The following is a 20,618-nucleotide window of genomic DNA, read 5'->3' as shown; positions in this document are numbered from 1 at the left end:
AGAGGCAAAATGGCTTGCATGTCTGAGAACCATCAGTTTCCACCCTGTGTCTGAGCAAAAGCTTAAAAATTCACATGAACATCACCACACTTGTCAGAATAAAAGAAGCAAAATGAGCAGTATCAAATGGAAAACCTAAGAGAACAAGAAATTCGCTGCAATAATCACCAGAATGTCAGTGCAACCCCTACAACTTACAGCAATATAGACCTTCAGGAGAGAGATATTTCCCTTAGAGAGCTAAAAAAACACCAAGTCCAAGCTGAAGGAGACTGGCTCACAGCAAATAATTGAAAATCCCCATGCTCCAATCTGGAGTCAATTCACCTTATTGCTGTAAAATAAAATAAACCAGCAGTTGATAAGATTAATCATTCAGTCTTCCACCCATAAGAGGAAGATGGCAGGTCACAGTGCTCCTGGCTGAAGGCAGAAATAACTTCTTCAGTGAAATTTCTGTGTTTCCATGTAGACTTTTTGTTCAAAAGATATAAAAGATCATGTGAAAACAGTGCACAGTGAGACTCAGTCTGGTCTGGCTGAATTGGCTTTGAAGCACTGGTTTCTGAACACTTGCTACAATTAACACATCCCTTTCCTCATTAATTTTGGACCCAGCTGGTTCAAGTCCTGTAAGGATAGTTCATCTGGCACCCTGATGAGATCAGTGAAGGAATATTAATACAACAGAAGCCACTGCCATCAAACTAAGCTGCTTCTTCAGCATAAGAAAATAACTAATTTACATCAAAAAAGTGATATTTCCGTTTCTTATTCTGTGTCCATTAAAATCAGCTGGGTATTTTCTCAATATTCAGAAAAAAAAAAAAAGCCAGTCAATAGGGCACAGCACTAGTGAGGATCAAAATAGTACAGGAGGAAAGCTAGTTCAAGCTCAAACTCAATTTTATTTTTTTTTCAACTGGTGTGTTCTTGATTTTATTTCTTGATGTTAAGATGCAAATATATTGAGCCAGAAAATATACAGACCCAAAATTTCATAAATTATAGACTCAGTATGTACAGACACTCTTTTCCATCCAAAGATCTTTAGATGTTTTAGAAAAATTGATTAGATTCCAATGCATCTGAGAATGTTATCTTACTCATCTGACAGAAAAAATAAAATTATATCAATTGTTACTGGCAGAAAACAAGTCAGTATCATAGCCTGGGCCAAACCCCAGAAGTCCTGGCTTCTACTTGTAAGGAGGTGTTACCTCCACTCCAGAGACTCTGAAGGTTGCAAAGACCTTGTTTTCACATCCTAAGCCATATACACACATATTTATTAAAAAAAAAAAAAATCAGCTCTTATCTTTTTCAGGAAGCAAATGTTTTGACCGCTTTAAACAATTCCTTATTAAAAGACTTGAAATAGGTTTGTTTTATCAATTTACTTCTTTTTGAAACAGAAACAGAGACTAGAGCGACACTTTTTCATTAAGCTGACAGCCACTGCAGCCCTTGTGCCTTGAAAACAGCCAAGTCTTCCATTTCTATAAATTATTTCACACAGACCTGTTAAGTAGTGACTATATTGACGAGTTTATAATACTTGTACTTCCCGTGGATATTGATGCCTCTCCTTGACAAGCATCCCTGCATGGAGCTTCTCTGTCAGCAGCTGGAGCCCAGGGAGAATGGCACACTGCTGCAATCGTGAGAACGCAAGGACTTCCAAAACTGTTCAAAACATTTGTTATGGGAAGAAAAATTGTTATGTTGAGTGAAATCTTACATGTTGAAAAAGTCCAAATCTTGAGAATCCTGTGTTCAGCCAACTTGACAGGCTGTGAGGGCATTTGTCCTGCGGCAAATGATCACACTGTCAGCCCAAGGGAGCCTTGCTCTCCTGAAATTTATCTGGAATACCACAGCAGATGAATCATTCTTCTGGTAAAAATGTCCCTGTGTGTACTATTAAGAAAGAAAACGGGACTCTGAGTGAATTTAGCAGATCTGTAACTGGAGTTGAGTAATGTGGCCAAAACCCAGATTTCAGCAACACAGACTACTCTGCCCTCACACTACTCGTAAACAACTTCTTTCCTTGCTGCTTTTCTGCCAGTTCACTTCCCTTTCTAATCCCAGGAAGTCACTGCCCACCCTTAAATGCTGAAAGATACATTTTAATCAAGTGGAGGACTGAACAGTAGCATAATTTTACTTAAAGCACACAGCAAGCCACACTTTAGAGCTATTTGGGGAAGAAACTAACCGCAGCCAGGCAGCCCCCCCTTGCACAGTTCAGGCTGGGTGGTCATTTGAGCCGGGGACAACACAGTCAATTCAGACAGATGGCCACTAAGTCAGCCCAGCATGTTTGGGGAATATCCAGGATGTCAAAACGGAGATGTACACCTTCAACTCCCTGCAGCTTGAGTAGCCTAGACCTGCAGGAAGAAATTTATCTTTTTTTCCTCTTCAGTAGCTCATCTGAGGAAAAAGTGCATCAGGAAAAATGCAGTTCAGGCTGATAGACTTTTTTTCTGCCAAAACATGTGTATGTGTTAAGACTGTCAAAGCAAAATATTTTAAATTTAAAAAATTCTCTCTGGTTTTTTTTCACCCAATATAATTTGGTGAATGCAATGTATATTTCTAAGAAGCTTAAGAACTCCTTTCTATTGTGACTTTGCCTTTCTTCATTACCCCCTCTACTTCCTCTGCTCCTTAGTCCATGTTTTTTTCAGATTTCACACATTCTCTAGGTTCTGTGTGCCATGGTCCTTGGTATGTTAATTGCTGCCTGATCGGGAGGAGCTGGGACACACTCCTCCTATGCTCCTCGACAGCCATTTCAGAACACGGAAAATGGGGAAAATTGTCTTTGATCCATTTAAGGCATAGTGAGACACTTAGAATATTTGGTGAAGAGGGCAATCACTACACGCTGATGAAGACCCATAATTGAATGAAAGATGGACTCCCACACTCTCAGAAGGCAAGGAGTAAATAAGGGACAGGAAGAAACGCTTTAGTGAATGGTGAGAGCTAACATTTATCATTAATACTACATCTAGCTTTAATGCTGTGCTCCCAAGTAGTTTAAGAATTGGAAATAAACCTTTCACCCTGATTCAGGAGAACATGAAGACATCAGAAAGCACATTGCTTACTTCTTTTCATGTCATCTTCTTTCTTTCTTCTTCCTCTTTTTCTTCCTCTTGTGTAAGTGACCGGGTATGTTATCCTCTACTGCATCAGTGTCCTCCAGATGATGTCCATCCTCAGAGCAGGGGAAGGAAATGCCACATCTAAAAGTCTCAGATGTACATCACAGCTACTGTCCAACCAAGACACAGACTGATGTGACGAACTCCCCATCATACTTTGTCCTTTCATTCATGTCATCTCAAGGTCAGTAACTCCTACTACTTGCTAGCTGAAGCCACTGAAATTAAAATTAGTAGGCTTTGGGTCCCTTTAAATATCACTGAGGGAGGCCCAAACCTCTTTAACCATAAAGATAACATCTGCCTCAAAAGCCAGAGAAAAAAAACCCAGACAAAACCAGTTGCCTGAAACATGTAAACATTGGGCTACTCATTAAATGCAAAAGACATTTCTGTAAGAGAAAAGCCTGTAAGAGAAATTTTAAAAGACCTTAAAATACAGTATTTTTTTATATCTACATTCTCTGTATCTTATATTTTTACAAATATGTTGAAAAATAGTTATCTGTAACATATCTAGAAATGTCACAGATTTATCAGGGTCAGTTGGAAAGTTAGCAAAAAGAGGTCACGCTTCCAATCACATTAATATACTAACGTGCCCAGCAGTAGATTATGTTAATTTTTACAGTAATTTTTAAGATTTGTAATGCAACACATTACTCTATAGGATTTCTAAGCCTTCTCAGAGCTTATTAGTCTGCCTTTATAAACCAAATGTCAGCTTTATCAAAGTCAGACATTAATTATTGGCGATGAGCGAACCTCAAAAGGTTCAGAGGTTTGGTCTAGTTTGACTAGACAGGCATAAGACCAGCTGCTTGTGCAGATCATTTCGATGGCAGATTGGACTCCTGATTCTGTAAATGTTACACACTTACTGAAATGTGAGCATGCAGACAGAGCCTGCTGCGCTCGAGGAGAATACTGAAATGCATTGAGCTCAGCAAACACAGGGCTTCCTGACTCATCAGTGTCAGACTGCGACATCCAAAATTTCCCACATTGCATGCTGCAGTGGAGGGGACAGAGTAGTGCAGTGTAATGAAACATCCACAGGGAGCTGGGAATATAACTGTAAAAAGGAGAGGAGAGGGAGGGGGGAGGGAAAGGGAGAAGGAAGGGAAGGAGATATCTATTATATGCCGGGGTATTACACTAATCAGGAGACAGAGAAGCCATACAAATATCCCAGGACAGACTTGTATAGATTTGTATAACTAAATGACACATTAGGAGCTATAAACCCAGGAGCCTGAACCCAAATCAATATATTTGCAAGTGCTGTGCTTGAGCTGAGGAGCCCAGCCTCTTCTCAGGGCTTATTGGCTCAACCAGAGTGACTTACTGCTCCAGCAGAGCATGCCAACATGGCTATATGGCTTTTGGGTTGAAGCCTGCAATAAAGAATATTGGGTGTGCCAGCATAAGTCAGTGAATACAGGTGTGAGGGGCACGTGCAAGGGGCTGAGCTTTTGGCCTGGAAGTATGATTACTTACAAGAAAATGAGAATGTTCAATTTGTTTCTGTACTTCTGTGAGTAAGCAGGGGAGTTTACTACATGGCAGAGATTTACTGGGAAAACCTGTGAACACATTGAATAACCAAAAATAGGATTTCACCGGATAATTCTGTTCCATGTCTTGCAAAAATAGTCTTTCTACGGAGCAGAGCTACAGTGCTAGTTCTTTTTCTGTTTCTATTTTTTTTTTTTTTTTGACCTCAAGATGTTGTTCTACTTAAATATCTCCATTGCTACTTGTGGGAGCCATAGCAGATGATAAACACCTCAGCTCAGACTTCTTCACTGCTTATGAGTGGTCCATCTCTCTTTTCCCTCCTCTGTATTCAATTTTTGAGCACTGTATGCAGAGCTTGTAGAAGAGAACATTCCCCACATACAGCCACCTCTTTAGTGATTTTGCGGCAACCTTCTGGTGGAGGGGGCATTATTTCAAACTCACAGCCCAAACCCACTGAATCCTCATCCTTCTGTTACTTGTTTTCAGTGCTGCCATTGCACGCAGGGGGGAACGTGAGAACTTGCTGCTACACGTCAGCTGTGGTTTAGGAAGAAGGACTGGGCCGACTTTCATTTTGAAAAGAAACAAGCACACTCCTCTCGGGGATGGTTTCAGACTATGAATCTTACACCAACGGAGGTGCCCATGTCATTTCCATTTCCTGTGAAGCCTTTTCTCAGTGGTGTAACTTTTGAGAAAATTCCTGTAAAATTCCTGAAAATTCTTGTAACTTTCCTCATCCATTGCATGGGGAACTTGAAGACAAGGACACTTAGGTTTTTTCCATGGTGAAAACAAACCACTGGAAAACTGGCAACTGTAACTTGAAGTGTAAAACTCCACAACAGATCTATGCCTAAATAATCTTTTTGAACTTAGTTGGTGAATTGGTTGTGAAGCAGAAATCTGAACCCCGTTCTCCCAAATCCCAGCTAACACTATAGTTGCTGCACCAACTGCAGGAGCAGGCAAAGATCATCAGCAATCTTCCCACATCTGCCTATCGTAGAGTGCCTACAATAGGGTCCCCGTTAGTGTGTGGAGATGGCCAGTGGTAGAGAAAACATGTTTAGGTGAATCTTAAGTTCACATCAGCCCAGCTACACCTGTGTCCTCAAGTACGCACAGAGGCAGATGTTTTAAGCAACTGTGTCAAAATTCAAGTCAGATGTTAGTGTCATTATAGCAGAAACAACAGCAGAATGTGAGAGGGTGGATGACATTACAGCCATAATGAAAGCAGCAGTCAGTGGTGGAGCAGATGTGATTTCAATCATATCAGAAACAGAGACAGGCAGTACAGAGGCATATGGGCCTCTGAGCAAGGGCAGCAAGCTGCAAGACAGAAGATGCTGCTACAAAGCTGGTGAGGCAGATGGTACTGTGATGGGAGAGGTCTGCAGCAAGACCTGCAGCAGCAACAGATGCTGCAGCGACCTCAGAGCAGCTAGGTGGCCAGTGCTTAAGATGCAGCTGTTGGTGTTCTTTGCTTCTGAACTCCTAGTGGTCACCACTTGCTGAATAGGGGCAAGTGCTTTTATTTTACACAATAATTTCCACAAATTACTGTGTACAGAGCAATGTCATAGCACTGACACCAGGATTACATTTCTCAGTGATGGCCAGCCATTTCTCCCTTTCATGACAACCTTAACAGGCCGTTCAATGAGGGGGAAAAGACAATAAAGAGTTTCTGTGAAAAATCCTACCTATACCACTTATACTATTCTGTGACTATTTTACACCCCAGACATCCCTGTGAATGTAGGCTCTTCTCAGCTAAAGGGGAAAGTCACTGTGACTCTTGCTGAAACCATCTCCACAGACTGGGTTGCTCCAAGGTTTTCACCCACTGAATGTCTCTGTCCCCATCCTGGGTCCTCTTTCAGCCTTGTGACAATCCTCTGCTGTGTTCAGAGAAAGACTGTTTCATCAGGTAAGTAGTAGAAATTATGCAAGTCTTTCCCAAGCATGGCACCACATTCTGATAATTTGGGACTATTGAGCAAAAAAAAGACAATATTCAAAGCACAAAATTTTATCATGCTGTAGTCATGCTGTTCAATGTCCTTGCTCAGAAGCCATGGATTTGATATGAACATCTGGACTTGCCCAATTAAAATGGATGGAAGACAAGCTTGAACACTGAAGTCCAAAGATTTGTGAAATTGGAAGGTAAACAGAAAAATAATACTTTCCATGGTCCTTGAGATCTTGGAGAAGGAAGAGTGGATACTGCAGTCATGGCCAATTACAAAGACAGGTTTGTGAGTTTAGGGCTTGTTCATTTATGAATGACAGTCTCAGATCTCTTGGAAGAAAGGTGATATTTCTGTTCACTGTCTATTAGAAATATTTGAACATTTCTTAAAATCATTTATAAGTCATTCTAGACAAACATTTCCAAACTGTGTGTACATATGATGAAGACTGGGTGTTAGCACTTGAGAAGTAACTTGAGTCCTCTTAGTTACACTGTAATAATTGATATGACAAGCTCCAAATTTCTTCTTTTCCCTCTTCCTCCCCCCCTTCACTTCTAACTGTAATTTCTATTCAAATGAAATCTTAAATATTCTGCCCTGACCTTTGCTGGAAGGAATTTAATTACCTGTGGAGTTTACATAAATTATATGGCCTGTTTGTTTAAGATTAATACTACACAGAGATCAATAGAGCTTCTTCCAAATGCCACCAAAGGTCACAAAAATCTTTCCGGAAAAAGAGGGCAAGAGACACGGTGTGACACATTCCTGTCGTCAGCCCAGTGTATGTCACTGCCACTACCTCTGCAGCAACTCAGGGATGATTTATCAGCTGTTAGAGGACACTTGGTACAAACACACTATAAAAACCAGCTGAGTAAAATTAATTGAATGCGGTGATGACTACAATTCATCATTCTCAAAAAATGGCTCAAAAATGTGAGGATGATACATTGACCATAGCACAGATAAACTGGCTTTTCTTGTTACTCTTTGGAAACAACCTCTTGCTGCCACAAATGAAATGCCAGTTTCCCTGTGGAAAAGACAACTCTCACTCTTGGACTGTGAAATGGAGAGGACACACAGAGTATGCATAGTCAGAAGACTCATTAGAAATGACATGCTTGTAACTTGGTAGAGCTGTTTTCTGTGTGCCCTAGGTATGTTTACCAGCAAATTTGATTTAATTTTCTCATATTAGATTGACAGAATTAATGCAGTGAAAATGCAACACAGTCAACTCTTCCTGACTTATGAAGGCTAGATGGAATGCCAAGAAAAGTTTTCCCTGTGTTAAAAAGAAACTGGTTTGAGACAATGGAGAAAAGAAACAGTATCCTACCTGCTAGAGCACTGATGTGAAAAACCTCCAAAGACTGTACTACACCTGACTCAAACCTTAGATTTCCACTGAGAAAACCTCTGATTTTGACAGTAAACAGCCATATTCAGACCCTCACCAGAGCTAAGCACCATATGCAAAATCTTTTAATAATATTGTTGATGTGAGGGCAGATTTTCACAAGTACTCACAAACTAGCATCTCCCACTGTGACAGATTTTGAAAGAGACCAATAGTCAGTGTAGATAGTTCTTATAACTTCTAACCAATTAGCTCTGTGCCAAAATAGGAACTGAGCTTTTATAAAAGTCAGATCCTCAGTGTGGTAATTAGCAGATTTTTATTTTTTTTTTAATCTGCAGGAGGTGGGCAAAATGATTTTAACTTGATTTTGAGAGCTGCAGCTTGTCTTTCCTGTCTCTGAAAGAGGGAGAAAGCAAAGTGGTACCCTAGTTTGTAGAAAGTGATGCAGTTCTCTGGTGAGAACCATATGCTGGGTCACAGAGTGACTTTCTTGCTCAGTTCTAGTTGGGATAAACTTCTATTGGGAAGTGAGATTTACCAGTTTTATCTCCAGGGTATGAAATATTGGAGTTGTAATAAACACAGATTATAAACTAACTAGAAAAGTTGTTTTTATTGCATTTCTGCATGATATAGCACAAAAGCACTTGACCAAGGACTTCTGTTCTACAAAGAAGTACAGCACACAATTTCACACATAGGAAGAGGACTTGAAGCTATACAATCTGGAGCTTCATTCAGAGTATGGTTGGATTTAGGCCTTGGGTTTGATCCGCTGTAGAGGGGAGGCTCAGAAGCTGAATTTGAAGTGGGATAAAACTTGGATGTTTAAATGGCCCCAAAAGCCCAGCAGAGTTTTGATGTGGAATTATGCTTTGAACAGCATTAGTAATATTAGAAATCTTTTAATTACTGTGTGAGCCTCTTTCAGCAAGCCTGGAGTCAGAACACCATGCTGAGGGAGCATTCAAACAAAAATGATACATTCAGGGTAATAAAGCTCCCATTGTTTCTATGCCCTGTAATAAAGCCTGGAAACCACAGTTGTGATCAAGACCATGTTTTGCAAGGCAGTGTACATACAAGCAGGGTGAGACAGGATTTCCTCTGCTCACAGACAGAGAGAGAGGGAGGGAGAAGGGTGAGGATGAGGAAAAGAGGCTTCTCTCAATGGCCCAGCTTGGCAGGAGCAGAGCCCAACTCTGCCTTCTTACTCACAGCCCCGCACAGTGAGCAGTACTGCCCACAAGTACCAACCACAGCTCAGGCGGATGCTTCAGGATCCAGTTATAACAGGAAACCTTAATGGTCCTCTTTGCTGGCTTGGAGCCTAGAGGTGCCAGAAGAAGTCTGCCCAGCCCCATGAGCAGATGTGCACACTTGGAATGTGATTTTGGTTGTACCAACCGGTATGGGGCTGCAGCTGGTACCTTGTACAGGGACAACTGGAAATGGTCTAATAAGTGTCTGTCAAGCAAGAGGGGACACTGATTGCTGGTGTACAACTGCCGATCATATAATTAACTAATGAGAGCCTCCTTGAGTTTTTCACCTATTTCCCATTTGGTGTTGTTGATGGCGTAGGTTAAGCTGAATGTGAAAACATCTATGTACCCTCTGTGCTGCTGCCAAGCTTTTACTGGTATCACCAGCTCTGAGGGAGGCTGCTAACACCTGGGCTTCACAACGGATCTCTGTGGATGTCCACCTTTTTTGTTCTATACTGAGAAATGACAACTGTACTAATACCAGCCCATCTGAACACAGCTGGAGGCAAAATATCCTAGAAGTGTGAAGATTAAGAGCCATTTAGTGAGTGATTTGTGTTAGAGCATCCCTCTCACTGGCCAGGGAACCTCAGGCATGTCTATACCTTCAGTCTCATTTCTGAAGGCCTCATGGCCACCTTGGAAGTGCTTTTTTCTACTGAATCTTTAGAGAGTCTTTGGCTGGTTTTGCTCTTTTAGGGGATGGGGGGTATAGGATAAGAAATATCATCTTGGCTGTAACAGCAGAGTGTTGTTAACTCAGTCCTGAGCTTCTGCATTTTTTTATTTTATTTTTTTCTTTTGCTACCTAAGACAAGGCCACACAGGGTAACAAAATGTCCTATCAATAGATTGTAGTGGTCATGACACAGGATTTTAATTCAATAGCGTGTATATACATCCCTTTGGTCCCCTTAGGGATTAAGTTGTGGGCTTCATAATGTGAAAGACCCAGAAAAGGCCCACAGAACTATTTAAAACACTGTTTCCAGCACAACTTTAAATTAAAAAGTTTGATTATGAAGTTACATGATGATCTATAAGAGAGGGGTAAGAAGGGGTTATTGCTTCATTTCTCACCACCACCAGAGATCTTAAAGCAGTTTATAGGTTGTAAGATTTATTCTACAGAGGAAGGAACACACTTGAAAAGAAGATTATAATAATAATAATGCAAACAGGGTTACAGCAGGTTTTTATCTGTGGATGTTACACCAGTGCAAAAAAACCCCGGCTCAGCTTGGCCCCTTTGGGCATTTCTAAATATTCTTGATTAATAAATAATAATTAGAAATCTTAAATACTTGAAAAAGTATTACAGACTTTATCATTCTTGGCATCTAAAAATTAAAACTGGCATTGAACATAAAATATATTTTACCACATCTAACCTTAGTTATGATTACAAATTCTCATCATTCCTTCACCAGCAATTTTAAGTATTAACCCAAGGCAAAACCTTTTTGGCATTCTCTTTATATTAACCATCCCAGTACATGTAAGTTTTAGTACCTAGGTCCTTTCATGTGCCCTTTCTTGAGGTGAAATCCTTAGCTATGAAGGAGCTGTAGCACTTCACCCTGCCTTCCAACGTTCTTCATGCAATCCCAGCCTGTAACCAAGCAGAGCAAATGTTTATGCACAGAGCCGAAACAAATCAGCACTGGTGCCACCACTGAGAACTGAGTGACCTTTGGCAGAGGAACCCAGCTTCCAAGGTCCAGCAGGCAATGAGGATTAATTTTATGGTCTGGACAGAGTCCTGAATTCCAAGCATAGAAATTGGATGTTTGTAATAAGCTATTTACAGTTGCAGTTCTATTATTTTTATTGGTCCTCAAGGACCCACAGACAATGCTCCACATTTTGGTCACCATCTCCGAACTCATTGTGTATTCACTGCCTCTATAAATAGATGTTGCTTGTTGGACAGCATCCTCCATATCTCTCTCTCAAAGCAAGGAGCCATTGGGCTAAGAATTGCAAAGGCTGGGAGTGAAAGAAGAGACACAGTTTTCTCAGTTCCCACATAGCATGGATATAACTGTGTTACCAGAGGAAAAAGGAAACCTGGGAACTGCAGGAACAGTCTACAGCATTTTTAGTGAGACTTAACATATTCGCAGAATGTCCAAAAGGGGAAAGTCCTGTCAGAACTTAGAGGATAAAACATCCTGATGAAATCTTCTCGTGCTGTTCCTATCAAAGCCTTTCCTCACTGCTTTCTGGTACCTGAATACCACAGGCAGGACATTCAGCACATTTTATCTTTGCTTGCAATTTTCATCTCATGTAGAGACCCAGTCAAAGCTTTATGGACAAATCATTCTAGATATATAAGGTACGTTGGTGTATGATGTATGAGCCATTTTTCCTGCATGTCCAGCCTAAGAGCTGCAGAGTAAGGGCCTACAGAGGCACAAACTGTTCTGGAGTCTTGGCTGAAGTTGTAAACCTGAACAGGCACCATTTTCTGATCATTCAGTTTTTCTTTCTCCATGAATCTGTAGAATCTTGCAAGTGCTCAGTACAGGCAGTACAGATTTATCAAGCATGAAGCTGGGAAACTTCATATACAAAGAATGTCTTGGGTCCACTGCTGTTTGAGCAGCAAATTTGGTCCATATTCTGCTCTTTGACACCTTTTCATGAACTAGCCTTACAAAGTGAATGATAGATCTATTTTACTGTAATAAATGTTAACTAGGGGTTAAAGGAAAAATGGACAGGGACTACAGCAAATGCCAGCACAGAAATCACAGATTAAATTACAAAGTTAATTCAAAATATTTTTTTCACACTTTCCAATTAAATCCCTGGGGACACTAAGCAAGAACTGAGAGGGGTAGAGGAGCTGTTACATACTTCAGTCCAAATTTGTGTCATTGTTATACTGATAGTATCAGTATTATAACTTCTCAAAAGCTTACAGGAATAAAAGGAAAGAAACAAGATGAGAAGAGCCCAGACCCTCAGTCAGTAGTGTTTGAGGGGAACAGACACAGAATCCCATAGTCAATTATTAACCAAGGTCAATATTTATGGCACAGAGAATCATTTTAAGTGTACATTATTTATGTAGTGACTTGTAATGAGCACTTCATGCTCGAATAGAGATTGTATATACTGGGATAATTTTAATAAGAAAGCTGCCTGTCATAGGAAATAGGATACATCTCCTCGGAAGTGGTCTATGTGTCTGTCTGTCTCTCAGTCTTGCTCTCATTGAATCAGTCAATATTTTCCACCATTATAATTCATGATCAGAAATATCCTTCAGCTGGAAGTTGGCAAGAATGGAACAAGATGTTTGAGACTTTGGTTTTGAAGCTCTTATTTACGTAAACTGAATCCAGACTGTGGATTTTCTTGAAAAGTGGTAATGTAACCTAAATTATGTGAGGAACTCCAGCTATCCATTCCACATACCCAAATTGACAGAGGCCACTGCTGGGAGCATTTTTATTCCTCAACTTGATGAAGTTTCTGAATCATGCTTCCACTTGCTTCATGAATCCTTCCTTCTCCCAGAGTGTGCATCAAGGACAACGATGTGATAAAAACTCTTGAACCAGGAAATGACAGCTTTGCTGTGACAACTGCTGAAGAAGCAAGTGACTGGGTTATATGACTGTAACATATGAACCCTTGCATTTGGGATTTGGCTTGTGTTCCACACATTCATGCAGCATCAGTCATTCACTTGAGAGACTGCTCTTTATGCCGTTGTTCTCACACACACAGAAGAGTATCACAGTATGCTGAGTCAGGCTTTAAAGGAATTTAGGCATATAAAGATGCTGAATGGCTTCTAATAGGATTTCCAAATATGCCTAAGCACAAAGCTTCTGAAGAGCACCTCTGAAACCCCCATAAAGCAGCTATGTGCACCTTAGAGTGCTTGAAAATCTTATAACTGAAAGCAAGCAAATTTCTTACACTTTTTAGCTGTGAGTTTCAACAGGGTCTGGAGAGCTTTAAGTGTTCTGGACTCTTCAGTTGTTGTGTCCTTTGAAAATCTCAGCCTAAGACCTTGTCCATTGCCAACAACATCAAAGAGAGGAAGCTCAGCAAAGTGATTTAGAAGTTGGTACTAACAAGCACTCTAAATCAATCCAAAACATGTCTCATGGTGGGTGATGTCTGCTATTGATCAAAAGGACAGGACAAGTCAAGTCCAGGAAACATGATTGGGAAAATAATAAAACAGCACCAATGAATGTTTCAAGGTTTTCCTTAGCTTGAACGACAGCACTAAAGTACACTGCTGGCTGAGAGGTGATCATCTGTGGGATACTCCCTAGACAAAGAGGAGACGTTGTACATTAGAGGGACAGTAAAAATTAATTTCCCTTCTCATGACCTTCTGTTTATTTATGTTCTTAACATTAAGACCATACACAACTAACTCCTTTCTGACAAATAATACTCTTCTTGCTTACCTAGCACAGTAGATTGGTACTTTTTAAGGACCTGGCAAAGCAGTCAGTGTGTCTGTGAAAAAGCTGTGGGAGATACTGTCAGCTCACAGACCTGCTGATGGAATTAGATAGCCTGGAAAATGTAGAGAAGTTGGGAGACATGCTTCCTGGACAGGGCTCTACTCAAAAAGATCCATCTATAGGGTATTTATCTTACCCAGAGGAAGCTTTTACCCTTGGGTTACTGAAGACACCTTCTGTCCCAAAAGAAGGTAAACTATTGGTTTTTGCATGCTGGGTAGAGTTGGGCTGTTTCTTCTTTTTCTGTCAGAACTGAAAATCTGGTTGAGAAGCGCCTTTCTGGCACGATTTCCAAAGGCCACCCACACATCCCTGTAACTTAAATCTCTATACTTAATGTAGGGGTAACATGTCTCCCCAGGGAAGAGGAGGGAGGGATTATGTTGCAGAGTTACAAACATCTGCAGGGAGGGAAGCACATCAAGCATGTATGTTTCACAGAAGGAACTCAGGAGAGGGGGAGAGAAAAGCTCTTTGTTGTCTGATAGGAAGGATGTTCATGCTTCAGGGACAGATGAGGAAGGGGATGTGAGGTCGTGACTGAAAGAGGTGAGGTGAAAAAGGGCTGAAAGTCACCTGATATGAATTCGCAAAGGAAGGGAGGGGGCCCTGTGATAGTAGGGTTGCTTATTGAAAATGTGACCTGACTGCAGGCTGTCCTGGAGATACCACCCCTCATATATGGGCTATGGGCTGAACCACACTATCATGCATCAAAAACTGGACTGGGAGACACCGTGAACCAGCAGCCCCCCTTCCTCATGTCAGTGTCTTCTCCTTAGATGTGGATTTTAGCCAAACAGATCAGTTTGCACACTTGCTTTTTTTTTTTTTAACATAATGTAGTTAATTAATTTTAAAATAACAACCTTAAAGCTGATCCAAGCTACTCCATTGCAGCTGTATGAAAAACTACACTCGTCCAGCTGGGCTGCTGCAGAATAACTCAAGACAGCTGGAAACATGGTTAAAGAAACCTAGTCCTCCACAGCTGGGATCCCTAATGAAAAAGTATCGTGTGACGATCTCAGAGAATTGCTACTACAGAGGAGAGAAACCCTGGAGACAAGGGAAAGATAGTCTTTGGGAGGTGCAAAATTCTTATAGTCAGCCAGAGAAAGTAGTTGTGTGTGCAGAAGAGCCAGCTCAGCCTGGCTTCCTACGGATTTGTGCCTGTGGTGGGATTCGTGGCTGTCGGATCTGAAAGAGATGCCAAGTGAAGCTTTTATCAAAGCCAGGGAATTAAAAATATCTCTCTCTCAGAAGGATTCTCTTCTGAGTCTTTCCCCCAGTGAATGGATTAATAGTCTCCATCTCTCTCCTACCTGTTTGCCTGAGACTTGTGGGAATTTGTTACTGCTTTGTGTGACTGAAATAAAAAGAGCCAGTGGGTTAAAAATGCATCAGATTGAGGAAGAATATACACACAGACAGAATGTGATCCACTTGTTTAGGAAAATCACTGAAAATATAGCTGACATGAAACATGCTAATGCCACAACATATAACTTCTTTAGCCCCTGAACTGTCTTCCTGGTCTGGAAGTTTTTTTGTTATATAAGGAGTGGGAGAGGAATGACAGATCTGTGCAATAAGGGCACTGAGGGCTTAAAGCTGGCAAAAACAAACCTGTTATTTTCAGCTATTCTAAAGAGCTCTGGATAAGTGCAATCCTGCAAGCTGCCTGCCTACCCTAAGTAACAGGAGTTTCACTGGCTTGCATCAGCCAGCCTCTGGCTCTTCTTATGCTAACCAGGCCAGCATTATTATATTACATTTAATGGAGCTCCTTATGTCATTTCAGCCTTACTTCCTTTTTCTGATCCATGTGCTTTCCCTCCCTCCCATCACCTCTCCCTCACATCAGCTGGAGTATGCATACGTGCTCCTCTTTCCCCTGTACCAGACATCACTGCAGTGCAGTGCTTATGATTACAAATCATCTCATTAAAGCCAGACAGCCACTCAGCTGGATGCAAATTACTGACCTCCTCAATTTATGAATGTCAGATTTTTCAGGGTGGGAAGGGAAGGGGGAGCAGGGTGGAAAGCGTTCCATTAAATGGTATCCATCAACCCTATCACATTTATAAGCTAATAAAAAGGCTAAAATGAAGTTCATCGGGACTGTCTGGATCTAGTAGTACCAGCTGGTTCTATGAAATATTAATAGAAACAAGGCATGTTTCTGTGTTGGAGTCTGCTAGGTGAAGGGATGATACTATTATTGATAAGTTACTGTCCTGTCCATTCTTCTCTGTGACATGTTCAATTTGCCTTCTAGTAGTGTTAATCCTCCTCTGCATGTGACAAGACAAGGCTAAAACATTGGAGATCCTACTACTGAAGAATAAAGACACATATTATACAGGAGATCAAAAAGGTAGACTCAACTTGCAGGTGATATTATTTTGACTCTTTTCCATCATCTGTGAACTTTGCTGCCCACATGTAATTCAAACACAGAGCTTTGGCTTTAACTGGGAGAGGGAGATGTGTCAGGAAAGGTCTTGAACCTGAACCCTGAGAAAAAAAATGCAGACTGTAATGCAGAGTTCAGACCACGGAAACACTGCTTAGCAGCATGGCAGAAGAGCTTGATTCAGGCAGCCTGGACAATGAGGGTTTTCCCATTTTGGTGGCTGCTCAGTTCAGCAGGTTCTTAGACTTACTTTGAATTAGGAATAAATGCATGCTAAAAAATCTGCTGCCTGCTGAGAAACCTAGGCAACCCTGACATTCATATATCAAGGCAATTAGCTCAGCAGATCTAGACAGATAGGAAACCAACAGAAAAGCCAAATAATAAACAGGCCTGCACTAATCTCAAAGATCTACAGATGGTCCTTTCAGGTTGCATGAGCACTATAGCATTAGAGGGAAGGAAAATGTACCAAACGATGTCTGTCCTATGGCTGAGCAGACCATTTCCATCCATGTTAATATCAATTAAGCATTTCTCACCAACACTGAGAAACATTCTCCTCTAGCCTGGGCCAACCAGCTGGGCTGCTGGGGGTCTGCAATTACTGGGAAGTACAGACTGTAAAAGAGAACGAAAAAAACTAATAGAGAAGGTCTCTTTGAGACACTGCAGACAAGAGTTTCACAAAGACAGAAATACACACCATAAAATTTTTGTTCTTCTACGAGTTTCTCCTCCCAAGATAATGGCCAGTCACAAGCTTTTAGAGACAGAATAAATGCACTAGAACATATCCCTTGGCAGAGCCAGGCAGATGCAGTGATAAATTAGCTGGCGGGTAGAAGACTACCTACTGTGCAAAGAACAGGTTGTCAAACAGATTCATTTATGGCTGTAAGAGTGATCAGTTGGGTTCTGAACGGTTAGTGGAAATAATTATATCACATATAAACAGCTTGTTTCTTACAAAGAACAGATATGCCATTGACTAGATAGCAGAAGCACAACTTGTCATTGAGCAAACATAGAAACAATAAATTTGAAGCTTAAAATCAAATCCTTTAGAATTTCCCAAAAGAGTTCAGTTCAGAGGAAAGCCCAAGTATAAGCAATGTCAGTCAAAAAGGTAGCAGCAGCAATGAAAGGCTGGAGAGCAGTTTATAGCAATATATTTATATTTTTATTTCACCCAGAGGGGACAAGAGCCAAATGAGTCTTCAAAAAAACAGTAGTTATTGCACATGCAGACATCTATTCGCCAAGTGTCATGCTGCATAACTGCTTACAGCCAAAAAATATCCATTACTACAGTGAACAGATGTGAGCAAGAATAACAGGAAAGGAGAGCTGCTAAGAGAAGTTCTGCAGTGATATTCAGGATAATTCAAAGTACAGTAATACAGTCAGGGAATCTCTCCAGGCAACAGTAAACCAGCCGTATCCTCACAAAGCATTTATATTAGTCCTACTTTTTTTTGTGAACTGCTGGCATTTTAGACCATCTTTCAGGAGCAGATTGATGGAGTTGGTACCCTTGCAAAGATGAACATGGACAGATCAGGAGATAAACATCCTTTGAGCTGTATGAAGGGCAGACAGCAGATAACATGGCAATCTGCACTGCCTTATGGTTCTGGCCTGGCTTGGTGTGTTGACCTCAAGGCAAACAGCTGGTTGCAATGTTTTTTTCTGTCAGAAGTCAACTGGATTTGTTAAAGGTGATTGGGGAATACTTGAGTGAAATACTTGTCTTCCATGGATCAGTATCTTCTCCTGCTTCAAAGAGGTGAACTACAGCAGAAAAGAAATGGGTGGAGCAAGAAAGTCAACAAGCACCAGGGCTCATCATCTTCACTTTAGCTCTGTGGCAGCAGTCTGCTCAGGGGCAGCAGACTTTCAGAGTGCCACAATCAGGTTTCTTTGCCAAAATTCATGTGCAGGACGGACATCCCAGTTTGGCAAGAAGCAACAAATGAATAAGGAAACATAAAACTGGAAGATCATAAACATTCCAGTGTTTGGTACTGATTGGACACCTAACTTTGAGATTTTGGAGAAGATAGAGGATCTATTTGTCTGTGTTGAGCACAGGAATCCTACAACCCTCTTTGGTCCTCAAAATCTCTTACCTAAGAAAAAATGGTTATGAAATACTGTGAAAATTAAACACGTTCAACAAAATTTATGTGAAGAACTGCTGGCTTGAGACAGCCTGTGGAAGAGGTTGAAGAGTTTTTCTCCTCTTCAGACTTAGCAAGCTAATTTCCAGAACAGAAAATTAAGGCTAAAAAGTAATGCCAATAGTTACAGGAATAAAAGCCTGCAGCCTAGCAAGTGTTCATTCTCTGTTTTATTTGCTCTCCAAGGACAGTCAAAAGAAGTCAGACTCTACCTACACTACTATCTGGCCCCATCAGCAGAGTATGTGTGCTATATCTAGTGACTGTGTCAAGGAAAATCTATTAAACTGACAGTGACAAATACCCAGCTCTCCCCCTTCCAAGGAGACTATAGTCAGCCTTGCTTGTGTTCTCTTTTGTCCCAGGAATTCTTGAGTCCTCTGCTACAGCTGCACAGCTTCAGCAAGAGCTCTGGAGGATAGCCCAAATCCATCTTGGCAACTGGATAATTAACAGCATTTCCCCAGTCAGAGGAGGGACTTCGAACCTGGACCACTGACAACCTGGGTGAATGCTTCAGCCACTGACTACTGTGCAAAATGTGGTTGGGAAAGAAGGTTGTGGACTGACAATAAGAAATTGGTCACCATTTCAGAGGAAATAAGTGTGACTTTTTGGGTTCCTATAAAAGCAGATTGTAAGCATGTACCTTAGGGAGTACATTTACATGCACGTAAGTGTCTCAAGTGAGCAGTTCTTCACATAAATTTTGTTATTACACATGCAAGCATGTACACTTTGGGGTAGTGTCTCAGCTTTGGATTGGGAGTGAGGATCCTGTAGACATGCATCTTGCCCCCACCCACCCAGGCCCTGTAGTTCTCTTTCTCCTGGCTATCTCAGCTATGTCCTGCAGTTCTCTGCTTTGCCTACAACCTGCCTTGAATCCCACTCTAAGCACGTAATCTCCCTGTAAGCTGTGTACTGAGCTGCAGTATTTGCTTAATAGTAGAACACTGGGCAGACAAAATATGTAACTTGTCCTGGTAACTGGACCTTACCAGGCGGATAAAAGTGGTCTCCGATGTGAAAGCAAATTAAGCTGTCCCACATAGGTCAAGAACTCGAACCACTGACTACATGTGCACATGCATGCATACTTTTTATGAGACAAAAACTTTCTGAAGCCAGTGAATTAGAAAAGAACATGCTCTCCATAAGCATCTAGACTATATTTAGCCAAGGATAGAAAAAATAAAAGAGAGGAAAATCTACATTTTTTTCCAAATTATTTGAATGAACATACCCCTCAAAAGGCTGGGATAGATGCACTTATGTGGATACTGATCCACCAGGCCTATCCAGACTGTATTGATTGCCAGCATTTTAAGCCAGCAGAGGAGAAACACATTGATCTGCTGAACAGTGGCTGGAGCCAGTGTATCATGCTGAATATCTGCACATGGAATTGCAGTCTAATTTGGGTCTGAGTCCAGATCCAGGATGCTTTTCAAGTGCATTTTATCCAAGAAGGACTTTTACAAACACTCACCTGCTAGGGTACTCTATTTTTGTCTCTGCCTTTGCTTAGCTGAACAGGACGTGCTTGGCTGATGCAAAAACTCTGCCCAGAGTAAAGTAATGTTCCTGCAGCAGACTTTTCCCTTTCTATCTTTGATTTATGTATCCTTTCTGCTTTTTATTTGGACTGTGACCATTCCCCCCTTTCTCCTCAGTGAGGTAATGTTTACCTGAATTTGTTTATACTTTGGTATCAGATGCTGACCCTCTCTCCTTCACACCATCAGCTGACTCTGCCCATGATGCCAAGTGACACAATGGGTGACAGCAGAGCAGTTACCAGCAGTTGCATCAGAAAAGGCATGTGACACCTGCTCTCAGTAATGAAAAAGAAGAGTGAGCTCACACCGAAGGTGACTCAGCAGTGTTTCTTTGCTGCTTGTTACAAAACAGGCAGGCACACTTTTATCAGTCCTACAGCCCTTTACTGTAAGAGGATTTAAAGAATCTTTACATGAGCCAAATGGCAGGAGCAACCTCAGCTTATATAGACTCAGGGTATTTCTGTCTGCACATGTTTTTATTACCCTATGCTTGATGAGTCTTGCAGTTTCACTCCCAGATGAGAAAGTATCTGAAAGGGCCTGAAACCGCTGAATCATTATTCATCTTCCCAGTTAAACAATATCCAGAACAGGTGGGAAGGAGGAGACTACTGAAGGCCA

The 20,618-nt window shown here is 41.2% G+C and overlaps 1 long non-coding RNA gene across 2 annotated transcripts; it reads right to left on the bottom strand.

Annotated features, from left to right (window-relative positions):
• Positions 1–1,312: 1,312 nt before the first annotated feature.
• On the bottom strand, positions 1,313–20,022 carry LOC108502366. 2 transcript variants are annotated; one of them, XR_001876480.1, is made up of 5 exons: positions 19,925–20,022; positions 16,792–16,870; positions 4,061–4,254; positions 3,123–3,289; positions 1,313–2,396 (listed from the first exon to the last, which is right to left on the bottom strand). It is a non-coding gene; the product is annotated as an uncharacterized LOC108502366 (long non-coding RNA). The 2 variants fall into 2 exon arrangements; XR_001876479.1 differs by having other exon boundaries at positions 1,313–3,289.
• Between the last annotated feature and the right edge of the window lie 596 nt (positions 20,023–20,618).

Source organism: Lepidothrix coronata, unplaced genomic scaffold, assembly GCF_001604755.1.
Source record: "Lepidothrix coronata isolate B3197 unplaced genomic scaffold, Lepidothrix_coronata-1.0 Scaffold117, whole genome shotgun sequence".
Classification (NCBI taxonomy): Eukaryota; Metazoa; Chordata; class Aves; order Passeriformes; family Pipridae; genus Lepidothrix; species Lepidothrix coronata.
Note: the sequence above shows the minus strand (reverse complement) of the source record. Positions and strands in the feature narration are given on the sequence as shown.